The 18,324-nt window shown below is 53.2% G+C and overlaps 1 protein-coding gene across 2 annotated transcripts in view; it reads right to left on the reverse strand.

The window, feature by feature from the left end:
• Positions 1 to 18,324, reverse strand: part of klar (klarsicht) — a 387,661-nt gene that overhangs the window by 322,845 nt on the left and 46,492 nt on the right. For both annotated transcript variants that reach the window (XR_013315018.1, XM_077666163.1), the window contains exon 2: positions 1,105 to 1,191. The gene's annotated coding sequence lies outside the window, so the exon portion shown is untranslated. The remainder of the gene's footprint in view (positions 1 to 1,104; positions 1,192 to 18,324) is intronic.

An 18,324-nucleotide genomic window follows, 5' to 3' on the forward strand; every position in this document is an offset into this window, starting at 1 on the left:
CGATTCATGCGGTGAGTGTGCCTCAGCATTAGCGTTTCCTCCTAAACGTGGCGGGTCACGTGATCAGGTACATCAATCACCGTGTGCCGCGCCGTACCCCCTCGCCACACTTCCCGCCCCTCGACTCTGATTGGTGACCGCGGTCGCACTCTCGCCTCCTAGTGATGTCCTCCTCTCCCTCCTTACCTCCCTGTCCTCTCTCTACTTTGCCCCCTCTCCCCCGGAGGTTGCACACGCCGCCACGGGCCGGACACAATTTTCACGCTAATGAGGAATCTAATGCTAACGCATTAGTAAAACAAGAAAAGGAGCGGACGAATGAAGAATATAAGGGAAACAAGGTTCTCATATTTCCTATGTACAAAAATTCAAAACGAATTTCAGGATTTCGAGGATGCAGTGTGGCAACAATTTAAAGGTGTCAAGACATATTTCTATGGCTATCTCTATGAGCTTGCCTGTGATTTTTCTAGATCTAATTGAGGGAACAACCCCTGCTATTTTGTTCACTGACCGTTCAATGGAAGTGAGCAAATTGCCATATTCAACCTAAGTGCCTTTGGGGAGACTGTCTGCAGACACCACAAAGTCGTGAGTCGTTTCTGCTGTTTCGCCTCCTTTTTATGCGCATTCTCGAACTCCGCGCTACAGTGCTTTTTTTTTTTTTGTTCTGGTCGTTTGCTGCTGCTCTCTTTGTGTGTGCGGGGGGGGTTCCATGTACAGACGATACTGCTGACCCAAAAGTAAGAAATTTTCAGCGAGAGAACCATAAAAAAAAAGGAAACTGCTTTTTTTTTCTCTACGAAGGAAGTTCAGAGCTGAACGCCCAAATACGATCGCCTCCTCCAAGAATCACCCACAAATCCTTCCCTGATATAACCGGAGCGCCGCGATTCAACTGAGTGAAGTTAATTTACTCCAATCGCAGAGTACGCGCATTGCTACGTTTTTGCGGAGAAGGTACGCGACAGGTGAAATTCACAAGAGCCGGCGCACTGATGAAGGCCCTCCGAGATGCGGGACGCGATTGTCGCGAGCGCCGCGAACATGGACTCCGCGGTTTGCGCGACGCAGCGCCCAGGTGGGAAAGCAACCAGCGCTCACCTTCTACGCGGTGCTCCGTTTCTCCGCGAAGTGTGGAACTCGGAATCCACGAGGCATCCAGCGCGTCATAGTTGACAGGTGTGTATCCTGCGAAAGGAGAGGGAAGAGGAACATGACACTCCACCCCGACGCGAAGGCAGGCAGGCAGTGCGCGAGCGTGGTATGGCTTTACAGGAACAACACTGGAATGAATGTCGACACGGCCAAACATTAAGTAAAAATAATAATAAAAATCTGAACTATCCAAACTACAACATCAGCCGTGCTCCAGAGCGTTCATTTCTTTTTTCGTTTTCGCACAGGAATACGGAAAACATCCCGAGCAGGCAGCAACACACCCGCGACGTAATACTAAGGCGAAAACCTTTAATGGCTCATCCTCGCGGCCATGGATCTGTCCGGCGTCCGTTACATCAGCAACTAAACGACGTCATCGAGATAAGGCACCAAAGCAGCAAAACAGCCTGAAGCAGTTGCACGCAGCTGCGATCAATCGAGATAAGTCTGGTGGCATCGCAAAGAAAATGATAAAGACGTGTGGTTGAGGAGCGCGTGACGTCACTGAGCGGCGCCACCACCGTTCGAGAGGAGCGCTCCCCAAGGAATCTTGCCAGACGCCTCCTGAACGCCGATCTGGAAAGATGCCGGCTAAACGCTCTTTGTAGTATTTAATCAACATCTTCACCACACATCAGCGACACAAGCAGCAACACCGCGCTAAAGGCTTTCGCCTCACCGCACTTTAGGTCAACAAAGTGCCCCCCCCCCCCCCCCCCCCCCTGAATTTTTTGGGCCCATGTCAGACGTAATACATGGCCCACGACTGGACAGCGCACGCTACACCAGCGGTTCGGGCCGTCAGCTGAGCAAAGGCGACGATCTTCAACCAAACGGGCGACTTCTGTCAGAACTTATAAAAAGCGTCAGCATCTAAAACTCGGTCATATCTATGCGCTGTCAACAACGAGGACCCGGATGTGGCGCTTTCCGGACAGCTCCCACTCGGCCCTTACAAAAATTTCAACACAGAGTCTATGAATGCCTATGGGCCGGCCAGCATAGACAAGCAAACACGGGAGCTCCCCCTTGTCACATACGCCAGGACGCCGAAGGCGCCGCCAGTGACCGCGGTGGAAGTTCTCGACGCAGTTATCGCCGCACATAATTCTTTGCACTAGTGCGGGGTTAATACGCTCCGCCACCCAGGCAACACAGAGTGGACCAGGGATTGGCTAGAGCGAAACCTGCAATCCCCACTCCGTGTCTTCGCTGATCCGAATCGCGAAGGAGGGGGGGGGGGGGGGGGGGGGGCTTCAATCTGTAAATAACCCTTTTGCTGCGATTGCGCGGTTGCACGCGAGAGCCCGCGGCAAGCACGTGTGGGGGAAGCGCGCTCGATTCACCTTTCACCCCCAGGGCCCGTTCCATCTGGAAGCGGCAAAGGCGGGCTTCCGGCCGCCGGGCTAACGTCCGCGCGCAGTCATTACGCGTGCACGGGCTGCGCTCCTTGCTTCGCCCACCGGAAGAAGCGGTGAGCAAAGAAAGATTTAGCGGGAGTCTAAAAGAAGACGACGACACCGCGGTGGCGTATGTGCACCGAGAAGGGAAGGAAGTGGCACCACGCTCTGCCGGGATCGAGGGCGCCGGTGCACGTTTTATTCCGGGCGCCGCGCCCAGGCAGCGCACTCGTTATAGTTTCGGGCAGCAGGTAACCCCCCTCGTGCCAACAACACCTCTTAGCGATCTAAGGGGTAATAGTTGCCTCCGGCTCTCCAGGTTTATAGGAGGCAACAGAAGGAGAGCCTTCGCTGCACTTAGCGAAGGCTACTCCTGCAACGGAACAACCGATAAGAACACTTCACAGAGAAGCGGAAGCGTTGTTAGAGATTCCGTGCCCAGGTCCTTTTTGTCGTGCGGGTTGTAGTAACGGTGTACGTGCAACACCTGCTTTATGTCTTATTTTTTGTGCCTGCACATTCTAAAGAGAAGGGAGTAAAAAAGTGTGTAAGCTGCCCTCTACCGCACTGCCTTTAATTAAATAGAGTGGCTAGAGGACAGCTAACACCGTTTATACTCCCATACAGGCGTATTTGAGTTTTAGAGAGTAGAGTCAGCCGCACAGTCAGCTCCGAAAGCGGAGAGACTTACCGTTGCTGCTTACTTTTTTGGGAAATTATCTTTTTTCCGATTTTACTATGACGTTCAAGAAACGCGACGCGACAGCGAAGCTTTCGCTTCGAACGGACTCGTCTCTTCTAGGCCAAACGTAAGTTCTCGGGAACACAAAGTGCACGAAATGAACAAATAAAGAGAAAGACTGGTAGCCTTTGAGCCAGTCCAGCCACTATTGCACACGCCTTTCCGAGTTTCCCTGTGGAAGCTGCACGCAAGCGCACCGAAGCCATGCTGAGCTACTTTCCCGTTAACAGCCAGAGTTAGCTTCCTCCTATTTTTGTAGCTGCTCCATTGCGTAATTAACGCCGACTGAAGGATGTCCAGCCCGTACCGTCACGTCCGCTAGGCACTAACTAGGCTAAGTCGCATACTAGGCTGTAAAGTGTACGAAAAAAAAATAAACAAGGGAGCAAACAAGTACAGTATAACCAACGTGGAAATAAAGCGGCGACATCCACATGCACTGCGGCGCAGTCTTTTTTTATTATTACTATTATATTTACGCAGTAACAGGACAGTACATGGTCGCACTCCGCTTTTATGACCGTCGCGGCTATAAAAAAACCCATCTCGATCCGCTGCCCCCCGAGCTGCAGCGTCCAGACAGTGCGCGCGCAGTGGAATGCTTCCACTATGCGGTACTGCGGCTGCCGGGCGCTTTTACTAATAGAATGAAGTAGGCGCGTATATCCGGCATATAGTGACTCTAACCAGCGCGAATGGCTGCCGCGTTTGACGTTTTGTTGCCCGTGCCTGGCCCCTGTATGCCGATAACGAAAGACCCACACTTTAGGACCCACAGTGCTTAATTCTTCCGGGGAACAGGGGGAAAAAATGGACAAGAGTAAACGAAATACAACCGGCGCTATGGAAAAACGTGCAGGAAGCGCAAGACAGGCCTTGAACGCTGTATCGATGTATGGCGCACGTGCAATAGGGACTCTGATAGAAGAGGGAGGCGTTTTAAAGCAACGAGACCCGAGTGGTCGGGGGGCCCTTGAGTTTTGTTTGCGAGGACCTGGCACCAGTCTCAAAGAAGCAATCGACTTACCTCCTCGAAAATTGAGAGCGCACGCTGCGCACGCAAATATATGCACCTCGGCGACCGTCAACGTCCGGTCACGTGACCAGCCATCTGTCATCACATGACCAGCGCCAGGAACGCTGTACAGTCGCATTCAAGTAAAGAAAAAAGCGGCTTTTCCCCGTCGAAAGACTCCATTCCAGCCAACAGCGTCGGCCGATTCTCATGAACCTGCTCGCGGGAGTAACACGAAATGCAGGGAGTGGCGTGGCAATGCAGAGTGGAGACTATCCCCGACAATGCAGCGAGGCGACTATCGTCTGTCATCTGCCACTCCCTGCATTGTCACGATAGCAGGTTCGTGAGAATTGGCCGACGCCACTGGCTAGAAGGAGGATGGGAGGTGGAGGGGTCCTTTGAGGAGAAAGCACTTTTTTTTTTCTTCACTTGTAACCTGTGCTTGTACCCCCCTATAATAGCCCAGGTTGTCACAAAGGCTGCACATCTTATACCCCCTGTCACACGGTCAACTCGCAACTCCCTTGAACTTCCACGGCCTAAAGGAACGCAAAGAAGTTTCGCCTCAAAGGAGTTGTCTCCGAGTCGCACGGCCTGTAACGAGCTTCTCAGAGGAGCCGCCAGGGGCCCATTAGGCGCTGCAGATTTAGTACGCAAACACATCAAAGAATTACGTTCAAAAACAGCTGAAATGTTTTGGACACTTATTTCTCACAAAATGTGATTACCTGTAGTGTCGGATACAGCTCAAGAAAAAAAAAGCGGCCTTAATTTCGCCGACAAAGGAGCCCTTTCCAGCCAGCGGTGTCGACCGAATCTCAAGAACCCTGCTACCGTCACAGTGCAGGAAGGGGACCATCCCAGGCAATGAAGGGAGGGTATATTCCCTTTCGTCTGCCACTCTCTGCATTTTTCTTGACCCGTGTACCCGACCACAGACACATCGTTAAAAAGAACTAGCATTTTTTTTTAGGGAAAACAACGAGCATGTTCTCAGCACAGCTCTTTTGTCCGCTCCGCTGGACGCCATGTGCAGCAGCGTTGTGCAATGCGTTGCGCAATGGATAGCGGAGGCTGTGCAGGTTGCGCGAATGCGTCGTCCATCATACACGGCTACGCGTGCGAGGTGCGAGCATGAGTGTGACAGATAAAAACAAACAAAAATGTCGAGGCAACCCGTCAAGCGTGCAGTCGCTAGAATCACACACAGCTAACAGAGGTGGGAAACTTATTTTATGCAATAAAAACTGATATAATTTCTGGTAAAAATAACGTTATTGCAGAAAAAAAAGGTCTTTACTTACTAGGAAGTAAAGCGCATTGGACACGAGAGTACTCCACCCCTTTCACCCCGGAGGGAAATGTATACAATTTCCTTCCGCTAGGGACTACTTTAAACTTCCTTCCCTTAAGGACTGTCATGTGACAGGGGGCGCATCTCCGTCGGGATACAGACTACTATTATGGCCGAGTGACAGGGGCAACCGACTCTTATATACCGTAGGTCTTAGCCACTGCAGCCGAAAACGGGAAGCAGGGCGATAGTTTTCTTTCCCTTAAATTTTCTTAAACCTCTTTTCGATTGTTATCTCTTCTTATTATTATAGAGTTTTATCACAGCGTTGCCGCATACCGCCGACCGCGCATGTGCAGATGGCCCTGAGAGCAGCAGCCATCTGCGCAAACGCGGTAGGCAGCGTTATAAGCAACGCTACGCTAAAGCTTGCCGATGTTTCGTTCCTGTTCGGCAGCTGGTGGCGGCTTTCGAGGCGCTGCATCGAACTAGACAACCGGGGAAATGTGGAGAGGAGGAAAGCGCGGACGGATCGCCGCACCGCCGCCGACGCAGACGGAGCGCGCGTGACAGATTGGAGCCGCGGCGCGCACCTCGACGCTGCAGCCCGCAGGTGCGCCATCTTTCGCCTCGCCACCTCGGCGGTGACACTTCCGACGCACCGCTCGTATTTATAAAGAATACCCACGACGCCGGTCTTCCACCGTCCCCACGGCGGAAACGCTAAATTTATCACGTCAGCGGCGCACGCGCGCGCTGATGCGCTTACACTGCTATGGGGAACTTGCGCTGAAGTTTGTGGTGCCGATTGCAGCGCCATAACACACTGCCTAGCGAGAAGAGCAAGCAGTTTTGGGTAGTACTCTTAGTGCTTTTCCGCGCCACCTTCAGGCGCTTATTGGCGTGAGCCTCCGCGCTCTGTCGAAGGCGCACGTGCCGTGCGTCAGCTATTGGGCTACGCCGAGAGAAGCTAGGCAATGAATGCTGTCAGCCAAACGCGGGTATCTAATCGCGCAGAATGTGTTGTCGCGTTTGCAGCCGCCCAAGCGGCTGAACAAAAGCAGTTTTGAGTCACCGAATGGAACAATTGCAGTGCCACCTTGGCAGCGCAGGTTCCCCATTGCCAGTGGTCGGTGCTGCGTGCATGGTATCGAATTACGAGTGCACTATCGGGGCAACACAGTAAGCGCAAACAGGACAAATCAAACGCGAAATGCAGCCCATTGAGAAGATTCTAGCGCGAGGGATATATTCACTACTAGCGGCGAGGCAAATTCTCTCTTCAATACAGCGACAACGGCAGCTCGAATGTGATGCTCCTGAAAACTGATGCCTCCATTTATAATTCTTCTTCAGTTAATATTTTTGTTTTTTCTGTTTTAGTGCACCAATTTTCTCACTAGCAGATCTTTTGTCACCGACGCGACGTACGTCCACAGCTGTGACAGACAGTGAAAAACAAAGCAAAGAAAGAAAGCAGACTCAAGAGCAACACAGCACTCAGCTGTCTGCCAGCGCTCCGTAAACTCAAACATTATAAATGCTCCAATAACATGACGAGCAAGCGGTCACGAAGACCAGCAAATTGACAGCATACCGTGACTGCAATTCGAAAGGCCACGTTTTCATTGTTTGTTTTTTTGCGTTTCTTTAACGGTAGCTTGAGCAAAAATTATCCATTCAATTTGCACGGCAGAAGCCTCAGAAACTCGATCAATGGAATCCTCAAGCATTCTTCTTGAGGGACACGATCCACGAACTTTTCAAGAAGGTCTCGAGAGAATCCTCAAATGTATCCCCCACTGCGCGAAAGGTAGACAAAAACACGGCACCGATCGCGATACAAGCGCGCTGGCGCACGAGGTGCTCGAATTCGGAGATGACACGCTGTCACATGATGGCCGGAAGTACGGCGCAAAAATACTCACACACGACAGCACTGCAGAGGCAGATTTTAAACAAAAAATTTTACTGGAGAAAAACATGTTGAACGTTGAATTCCGTTTCTATCGCACACATAAAAAAAATAATTAGTAAAAATATGATTCAAACGGGTCCATACATCCGCCCCTGACAATCTGTCTGACGAATTCAACATGGTCGCACACACGTGCACTACTGATCCTCGTATAGCCACCTTCCATTTAAAGTCTAACGCCACCTGCACGCCCTCTAGTCTCGCACCACGCCGTTCCGTAGCATCTGCCAGGGGCAAACCATTCACTCTGTACCGAACTATTCACGTCGAACTACACTCGCGCCAGACAAAACAGAGCAAAGCAAGGCAGGTGTGAGGGAGGGATGTATACACCACACGCACTCCAGCCGCAGCGTCAGCACGCGGAAACGAACGCCGCCGAACGCAGCGGTCGGGTTTGCGAAGGTCGCAGCCGCGCGCTCCAGTGAGCAAGGCCGCCCCGACTGCCTTGCACTCCGCATGCGCGGGATGCGCTACGGCAAGACTCAACAGCAGCCGCGCACAGGCACGCACGTCCACGGGCGAGCGCCGAGCGCTGCTGCCATTGTGTGCCGGCGACATTTATCTATCACCGACCGGCGTCAGAAAGGGGGGGGGGGGGGGGGGGGGGCTGTAGATTTTTTCTTCTACCTTTCTTTCTTTCATTCTTCGGGCGATGGATGATGAGGATGATGCGAGGAAAGACAACCGAGGAACGAACACAAGCCGCCTCACGGACGCCCTACCCGCCAGGAGGCCTCCGCGCGCGACTGCCGCCTTTTCCCGCCTATTAGTGGCGCGCTATGTCCTCTACCGAAAGCAACTGATAATCGTTTCATTCGTTCGTAACCTCAAGGCGCACCGACATTGCCAAAGGGAGCGAGCTACGTAATATCAGGTACCGAATGTCTGCGACGCAGAGAAGAGGGATAAACAACGCTGGACACACAGAGAGAAAAAGTTGAAGAAAAGGCGCTTTGATAAAAGCTATCTATTAAAGTACGCACGGCGTTGTGAAACGGAAAACATTGATGTCAGTGGCGACTGGAGCTTTAAATTAAATGTTTAGCAGAAATGTCCGAGCGACAAAATGCGCTTTCACTGGCAGCTACGGTTGATTCGGGCGAGTAAATATACATGGGCGCAGCATTATGGGAGCGCAAAAAAAAAAAAGAACGGACTCGGAGAAAGTGACGACTCGATACGGACGAGCGCCCCCTCGCGCGCGGAAGGCAAGCGACACACGGCGCAGCGCTCGTCCGTGCCAAGTAGCCCCCTTTGTCCTCGTCCTTTTATTGCGCCGACGCAGTGTCGTTGGTAGTCGCTTAGTGCACCCATTAGCCGGAGTCCAACAGCCCGGACGACACTGGTTCTTGCGTTGATGTCTAATAGAAGGCATCCAATTTCAGTGCAGTACAATAACAGCCGCAGCGACCTGCATGTACTTAGCAGACGCCGAGACGCGCTACAGTACAATAACATATCTTCGCCTGTGCCGCGAGACAGTTACAACGCGCCATTTTTTTTTTCTCGACACGGGAATTGGCGGGTCTTGCGCACTGTTCTCGCATCGCTTACGCGAGCCGATTCCCTTGAAAAAGTGCGACAACTGAGGGCATTCGTAGAAAAGGCACGGAGTAAATGAGCGAAGATTTTCAGTTTGCTAAAATATGAAACCTTCGCAATGAAGGTGCGACGGCGAAATACCGAGATCCTCTACGAAAATCGTTTCCAGCGCTCTCCGACACACACTGAAGCAAGTTATACTCCCCGTAAATAATGTCCGCCTCACATAAATGGAAACGGGGGAACGATAGTCACGCAAGGAATATATACTCGGAGGACTTCGCACCACCATTCTGCACGTGCGGCTTGCGGCACACGCATTAAAACCTCCACTTACGGACGATGTCTTTAGCGAAGCTACAACCACGCCCCCCCCCCCCCCCCCCCCCTAAAACACGGCCACTCCCGCACACCCGCCGAGACTCGAACTCTCGACCAAGCGCCCAGCAGACCTGAGATCTTAACGAAACGACGCCTCATAACCTCTGCGGCTGCACGGGGCCATAGGAGCGGGACTGGGAGGTCGACAGCACTATGCGTGTATGGCAACAGCAGATACGTTGTACGGGGGGGACTCTCTCGTAGACAACGCTGGATGCTCGCAGATTAAAAGAGTGGAGCGCGGTGGAGGCGCGACAATGCGGTACATTAAACCCCAAACGCTCCGGACAGGGCTGGGCGCTATACATAGGAGGAGTGCACGGCCCCCGCCCCCTATCGGACCCGAGCCGTGAGAGACGTGGGATGGGAACGGGGGGTCGGGGAGAGCACCGAGGCACACGTGACCCCGCACCAATGCGCCGTTAATTACGGGAAGAAGGGACTCGTCGGCGAAGCCACCACGGGGAGGCGGGGCGCCCCCGCTCCGAGCACGACGCCGCGCACGGCAACAGCAGCACCGCACGCACATGCCGCCCCGGAGTCGCACCGCCATTGCCCCCCCCCCCCCCCCCCCTTCCTCCTTCGGCGCTGGGAAGCGCGCGTGCGTGCGCACGCGGACCGTGGTGGGCACAGACCCATATGGAAGGTGCGTGTGTGCGCGCGTTGCGTTTCGCGTCGGCCACCGCCAGCGCGCACTCCTCATATGCAACGCACGGCGGGGGGGACCTCATTACGGCGCCCTCGCATCGCCAGCGCGATGTACGCCGACGACGACCGACTCGCCACGAGGAAGAAGCGGCCAGGCGGCCCCGATAGGCTTAGGAATAACACGGGGCGCCCATACGCGAGAGCGCCCGCGCACACACCTCGGCTCATTAGGCTCGTTTCTTCGTCGAGGCGCGAAAAACAAGGCGTCCAGCGCGAACGCAAGACTTCAAAACGCGCGCAAGAGCCTCAGGGGAGAAGCACGCCGCGTGCAGTGCGAAAGTACTCCTGTGTTTCAACAAATCGACGCCACGTGTATACGGCGGCGTGGCCCGAAATTGAGCGACAGATGGCACACAGCCCATTAGCTGTTGAGGGACCGCTTGTGAGAAGCTTTCGTGACTCCTTCGGCGGCATTCTCTTCCCTTCGACCGAAAGAGGAAGGGCGGAAGCGAGCAGGACATCTCATATGCGTGTCTCCTCTCGTAGCAGCACGCGATGAGGACACCTCAGGGTTTAACCGACATCTCTACGTTGGATACACTTACAAGTGGACAGAAAAAAATAATAATAGAAAAGCGAGAGCTCAACGCTCTGCATTAGTATAAGAGTGTAGAGGCCATCCTTTCGAGCATCGAGATACATAAAAACGAGTGTGCCTAAAAAGGGAAAAATTCCTACTCAATAGTTCTCATCTTTAGGACAGTTAATCGTCCGATCATGAGAGCTATACGCACACCTACGATTCTGTGCACCCAAAAAAATTAGGGTGTTTTAAAAATCAGCCATCTGCCCTTATAGCGACTCCTTACAACAGCTAATCTGCACGGTTGAAGCATACCACGAACGTAAGAGCTGCACAGATCGACATGTACGGAACACTGTAGAGCCTAATAATGGCAGTCGACTCACCTAATGAAACAGCACCAGTCAAAGAGACGACGTCTGCCTTTCGTCACGCCACTCTTCCAAGAAATTTTGGCTGTCGTCAAACGATAGCTTTCGGTTCGCAATCCGCATAGTATAATTACTTACAGAAGCCACGCTCAACGACCCCTGGCACGATATGTTTATTACGCACATTTCTCCACCCTTGCCTGACGACATATACTTCCCCACATACGCGACGTCACCAGAGAGGAGCGGAGGAGGTGCGTAATAATCATCTCTCTCTCTCTCTCTCAAGCTGAGCAACCGCCAGGCTTCACCACACAAGTCCACAAGCCGAGCGTTCATTTGCCTCGGCCCGTTCATTCCTGTAACCTCCTCAGGCACGTACACACGTTATTACGTCTAATCGCACATAACCAACAATGCAAGACGCGCGCAGCCTAGCCCACGTGCGGGCAGCCATTGTTTTCTGCCGGGCATCATCTATAGTTTCCCACGGCGAATGGAACCCCAGCACGGCGCCCAGAGTTGCGCGATGCGGTTACCTAACAAGAAAAAATAAAGAGCGCGCATAAATAGCCGCTCCGCGACGCCGACTGAGTGGGCACCCTCCTCTTCCTCCAGCGCCTTCCATACTCCGGGCCCGCGCTTCTCGAGAGGGTATAACAACGTTCGTTAGGCGACGCGCGGGCAGCGACCGGCGACGACTCGCAGGCCTCACTTTTCGGACGACCGCGGTATACGATAATCGCCGCTCACCGATCGCCAAGGGACAGAGGGGGGCTATTCGCCACCCGTTTAGGCTCCGTTGTCCCGCACACGTGCCACGCCCTGCCGTTACTAAATACGTGCAGTGTAGCGCCACCCGTTAAGCGAAGAACGCGGAGCATAAGGCGGCTTGAGATGGAGAAGTGGTGGCCACGTTTATACATGGCGCTTCAGAAGTCACCAGGCCACGGCTATAGGTCCGCTTTTGGGGCGCCTATAGTGTGGGGCTTTTACGACAACCCCGAACCTCAAATTGCTCTAACGCGTTTCACTCGTGGATTACCAGACCGCAACACTATTAAGTCTTTAGACCTCGTTTTAGCCACTTTTTGAATACGGCCACTTTTGCTGGACCTGTGTACCGCGAACAAAGAGAGCCTTGCTGCCATACAGCTCCTGCCGCTCGAAGCTAACGAAAAGGGACATAGCTACTTTTTGTCTGAAGAACGCGCTGCAGAAAAGCTGCTTTCACACCAGGCGAGATAGCTTTCTGCACCAAGAGCACGAACTTAAAAAAACGGGGTTCGATATGGTATCAAAAAGGTCTCTGGAAAGCTCCTGAAGACAGTAAAAGCGAAACAAAACAGAGCCGACAGATAAAAAAAAAGAAATAATGCGGTTATGCCTTACGTGCGCACACTTTCGCAGAATATTAAGGTGGTTGCGAATAGGCACGGCGTCGAAGTTGTTTCTTGGGCCCCAAAAAAACTGGATATTTTGTCTAGCAGCATTGGTGAGAAAAATAAAAATTCACAGCCCACTGTAAACCACGAATCAAAGTATGTCCTCTGTGCAACGCAAGTTGTCTAGTGTATACCGTTATCTTGCCGGAAAAGTTACGTCGGCCATACGGGACGCTGCTTAAATGCCCGGCTTAAAGAACATGAAAGGCCTATTCTGATGGGGGGGGGGGGGGGGGGGGGGGGATTTTCCAAAGCACTGCAGGAATCATGACTGCACCCCGTTACGAGGAGTGAACGCGAAATTCAGGAGGCATATGACAACATCAAAAAAGAAGATACCGGTGACAGTGACACGTCAGTGAGCTCATTCAATAAGGAGTGATACGAACTGATATGCTTTTGCGGACGCATTACTTGCGCAGCCATCGCAACGTTGCAACCGGAGGCACTGTTCGCCCGAGCTACGTACGGCGCGTACACGGGCGAAGTCTCGGCGCACACGCGGCCATCGAGGCCGCCGTCTCAAAAAGACTCGAGGCGGTGGGCACCTCGGCGAATGCGGGAATGTCCACAGGAAGAACATCGATGGAAGGAGATAAAAGTGAACCGGAGAAAGCCCAGAGTCCTACAGAGGGAACGGCGAAAGCGCCGCGCCGTGGTAGTTTTCGGAACACTCGAGAACAGAGAAGGAGCGGCTTCCGAACGAGGTGAATTGCTCCATCGAAGGGTCCCACCTTCGCCGCGGAGACGGAGGCAGAGGAGGCCCTAGAGTACGTAGATTTAGCGAAGCTAGAGGGCGCTGCAGGGGAGAAATCCGCCGCGGGTACAAACAGGAAGACTGGGGGAGAGAAAGGGCAACACGGTGGCGTATAGACAACGACAGACAAGAGATCGGAGCGAGCTGGAGTTGATGGATGACCCGACCCGCGGGAACACGACACGAGAACGCCGCCGCCACCACTTCCGTTCATCAGTGTGTGCGCACGAGGCAGAGGAGGAAACGAAGTGCCGGCAGTCAGCCGCATGGGAAGCCAAACAGCCAGGATAGGCGCTGAGGATAGACCCCCCCCCCCCCCCCCCCCTCACACACACGCCCCTATCGCGCTGTCCTACCGGCCCGTGCGTCCACCATCGCTCAAAGCGAGCGGCGTAGGTCGTCGTGCGAGGCAGCGCCCTGTTATACACAGTGCGTCGCGGCGTTCGCGCATATCGGGAGTACTGCGTTTCCCTTTCTTTCCTGCGCTGATTGGAACAGGTGGCACCGAAAGCGAGGAACACATAGGAGGCCACACGAGGGTCTGGTGGAAGCCGGCCCCCGCCCCGGCGGCAAGCGCAAACACACTCTCGGAGAAAAGGAGCGAAGCCTGAGAGCGCCGCGGACTCCGACAAGCGCTGCTCCAATCAAAATGGTAGCCCATACCAAACACGCCTGCCAGTGGCGTCGGCGCCTTTGTCAGGCTCCAGTCCTAACTGAGGGGTCGTTGTTCGAGTTGTTTTAAGAGCGTTAGCTTTTTACTCATCGCGTATCTCGATTTCTTGGGGTCTGCTACCACCTCCCTTCGGCGTGAAGTTTTCCAAGTCCGCGGAATTCAGTATGGCGGCCCCCATGGTAAATCGATACAGCAACCCAACTGGTGACTGATCGGTGACGCCATTAGTACGTCGAATTGGTGATTTGATTGGTGACGTCACTGATATATCCAATTGGCGACTGATTGGTGACGTCACTTATAAATCCAAGATGTCGGTTGCAATATGTAGAAGTGAATGTGTGTGAGTCTGTTTAGCATATGGGAAAATAAACGTACAAAATCGTATTTCCGTTGGTGTACCTCACTTTAATACTGAAGCGGGAAGACGACGACGAGACTGAGCGAGTGAACGGGTGGACGAAGACGACAACGAAGTTCTGACTGTGTTCTGAGTGCCGCTCGTAGCTGTTCCTTCGCTGGTGTACATAGCTGTAAATATATTCTTTCCCGCAATAATACCATTCAGATCAAATCTAGTAAACCTAATAGCTAACGCTCGTTACTTCGTCTTCCAGACGGTGGCGGCATCTTTTTTAAAGGGATAGCATTAAAAGCCTCATCGAAAAAAAAAATGTGTCGACGGTCATAAAATTCGCCCATTGGCTACAGAAAAGCGACGTCTCCTAAGCGGATAATTTCCACTGGCTGAAGGGAAATGACGCCTCCAGACCTGAAGTGACGTCATTTAGGATAAAGGCATGAACAGCGTCTATTATTATCGCATTGCGAACACATGAGCAAAATCCCTGCGATATTTTCTTTCGCGGACCCTTTTAGGGCCTGTGGCAGTGTTATAAGAAAATGGCGACGAGTGTTAGAATTTACGAAACATGACACGAGCCAGGTCGCTGCCCCTCGTTGGTCTGAAACTGCCAGCAACCACAATCACGTCATCACCAACAGTTGACGGGCCCTTCCATCCAGCCACACGCAACGCTTCGGGCGGACCTCGCTAGAGCGACAATCCGTGACGACACAGCTTTTCGCGATTACCTCTTCCAAGAACGTTACTAGTTGCGACCACTGGAGAGTTGCTTTGCCTGCATACTTTTCGAAAGTGCACGTATTTTAGCACGATGTAGCCAAATTTTGTCGTGCCACAGCGGCGAGAGCAATGGCGTTTTCGAAATTCTAAATGTTGATATGAATATTACTAATGGCCGGCTAAAAACCTCTAATTGCAGTGAGGTGCCTATTGGTAATAGTTAGAAAGCTAACTATTAAAATTTAGTTAATCACTGAGCTAGTTAAGATGATACGCCTGTTTTACGACGTCCGCCAACGCTGGCATTACTATGCCGGAAAAGGCTTCTGTTTACCTCAAAAACCGTATTTTTAAACACGAGTGATCACCATCGCTGAAACACCTGGTATACATAAAAGACAACCAGAGTTTGCGTGCGCCAACTGTTCTCGCCCCATGATCCCAAGTCTTACCGGCGCGACAGGCAAAGCGACGCAGCATGCAGTAAACGCTACGAGCCTCCAACGGAGTGCTTCGAGCCGACATCGTGACGTCACAAAAGCATTTTAAGGCGCATGGCGGGAACTATAAAAAGAGAAAAGAAAAGCCCCACGGAATCGACCCGTCCCCATTCCTCGGTATAACAGGTTCAAGTCACTTAGCACTCCCCGATCGCCGCAAGAGAACGGGATCGTTCAGAAATCACGCGAAGCGGCAGCGCGCGGATGACGAGGAGACCGGGACAGGATGGTCCCTTGTCACGCCACGAGTACGTCGGTGGTCGCAAGCGGTGTTGAGTGTATGGTGACAAGTTCCGTGCAGCAGCTCGCTACGCTATTCTACGCTACGTTACGTTACGCTATGCTATGCTACGGTTTAACGTCCCAAGACACCCATGCGAAGCTTCTGATTAATTTCGACCGGGATTCGATCCCTCGACCTGTGGATAAGCAGCCGAACGCAAAAGCCGCTGTGGCAACGCAACAGTGCCTCCGCCTCCGAATAATTCACAAAACACCGGCAACAGAGGCACGCTTACTGCTCGTCTTACCACTCCAACCAACGACCCCGAAACGATGACGCAAAATCAGCCCCTGCCATCGACGGGTCCGTCGCACTGCGGAGCGGACGTCAAAAACGGATGTGCCCGTCTCTAACGTTGAGCACGCGCTAGCTTCGTGACGTCACTCACGTCAAGACTCTTTATCGACACGCTCCGCCCCGCTCGGAAGGTCGCCGCCCTGATGTGACCGACGCAAGGTTTCGTCATTGTCTACGCAAATCTTGGCGGTCTGCCGACCTCCTCGTCCAGTTCACAGCCTCTCCGATCGACACGTGACGCTCCAAAAAGCCTCTCTCAGCCCTTACTGCTTTGTCACTTAGCGCTCGAGTCCGCTTCTGAGGGGGGTTAAAGCAGTGCACGGAACTCCTTCGAGGCAAGAAGGAGTGAACTCGTGCACCCGGACTGCCGACTCTTGCGGACGTCCCGCAAGCCAGGGCACAAATTGCGTGCTAAGTAGGTCCAGGGGACCGGTATGTACGGCAGCCCTTGGGGGGGTGGTGGGGTGTTGCCGTACGCCCCATGCATAGCAACTTTATCCACATACACACACAAAAAAATCCTTCTCGGTGCCTTTAAACCCGCTCCTGCGTGGACCACTGCTTCGGCAAGGGCGGCAAAGACAGCGCACGGGTCGAGAAACGCGGGAACGCCGGAGCACGCAACAGTGTGAGTGTCGTCCCGTCCACAGCAAAGCGGCAGAACGCGGACCGTAATGAAGGGAGGCACAGACCACGAGGACAAAGGATATCAATTGTGGAAAAGCGTCGTGAGACGCCGAGTACCGTCGCGAGCTTCCGCTGTCCATTCATTCTGACCGCGAGCCCCGATTCCTACTAACACGGACGACAGTTTGGGGGAATTAATTACAGCCTGCGCTCGCGAGTTTTTCCCTCCGTCAAAGTGTGCTCGGCGGCGGTCACTCGAGACATGCTCCACATTATCAGCAGAGTGTCGTCACACGCATTCGATCAGCTAGCAGTGCGACACTTTGGCGTAGCGCGTACCCTCCGCTTATCGAATATCACATTCCAAAGTTGACCTCTATAGCGCACACCCTTTCATAAGAGGGAGTAATCTATAGGACAGATTACTCCCTTTTTACTCCCATATAGGTCGTCTATTCGTGTTTAAACTTTAGAGTGCACGTACCGCGCCGCGCGGATTGATCCCGACGCAGCATATGTGCACGCAGCTGACCAGCATCTAGCGCCATCTAGCGCTCTCAAGGAAATGTGCGCATGCGCGAACAGCGCGTACCGCCATCTTTACCGTGTACCGCCACTACGCTGTGGCGGTACACAGTAACGGCAACGGTACGCGCTGTTCTGAAAGTCTCTATTAAGCGACAAGGCACGCTAGCCAACAAGGCACGCTGCTAATCTCCAGTGCAAGACGTGCCATCGGTAAGGCGACGCTCTACCCATCTCAAGCTAGTAATTTATGACAGTGGGTCCAGCAATCTGAGAGAGAGAGCAATTTTGTCCTGTCTGCTTCGACGGCTAAACCGTCGCCAGGAATGGAATCTAAAGATCCTCGTGGGTATGCATCGACTCATCGGTGCCGAGACGCTGTCCCGAGATAAACGCCTCGCTAAATACAAACTCCCCCACCGCTTAGAACGGACACATCCAAAAGAACGAGCAACCGGTTCAAAAGGCGCGAAGGCTCTGCCGCCGAAGCGCGCTCTATATATATACACCGAGTACGCTATATCATTTCACGCTTTCAAAACTCAAAAGCTGCACCGCTTAGGAACACAACGGTTAGAGAAAAACAAAGCAATAACGTCGTCGAAACCGCGTGGACCGCAGCAAAGAAAACGGGCGCGGAAATTTGCGGGGGGTGGGGGGGGGGGGGGGGGGGGGCTGAGCAAAGCGGTCAGCAAAATTGCGAAGGGCCCGCCCAGCACACCGCGCAAAACACACAGATACGCGTTGACCGCGAAGACAGATGACCGCGGAATAGTTCGGCGTTCTCGCCACAAAAGCTTGCCACTCTCTCACACACACACACGCACACACACGCGCGGAGTCTACTAAGGACAGGCCGCTTTTGTTCCCACATACTCGCACAGTTGAGGCGTACTGGACTTCGAGGAGCGGACGCAGGGGCCCCCCCTTTTGTTCCCACATATGCTCGCAGCTCGCGGCGCCGATTATACTATACAGGCACGGGCGCAAACAGAGCAAAGCAAAAGGG

This window comes from Amblyomma americanum, chromosome 5 (genome assembly GCF_052857255.1).
Source record: "Amblyomma americanum isolate KBUSLIRL-KWMA chromosome 5, ASM5285725v1, whole genome shotgun sequence".
NCBI classification, from domain to species: Eukaryota; Metazoa; Arthropoda; class Arachnida; order Ixodida; family Ixodidae; genus Amblyomma; species Amblyomma americanum.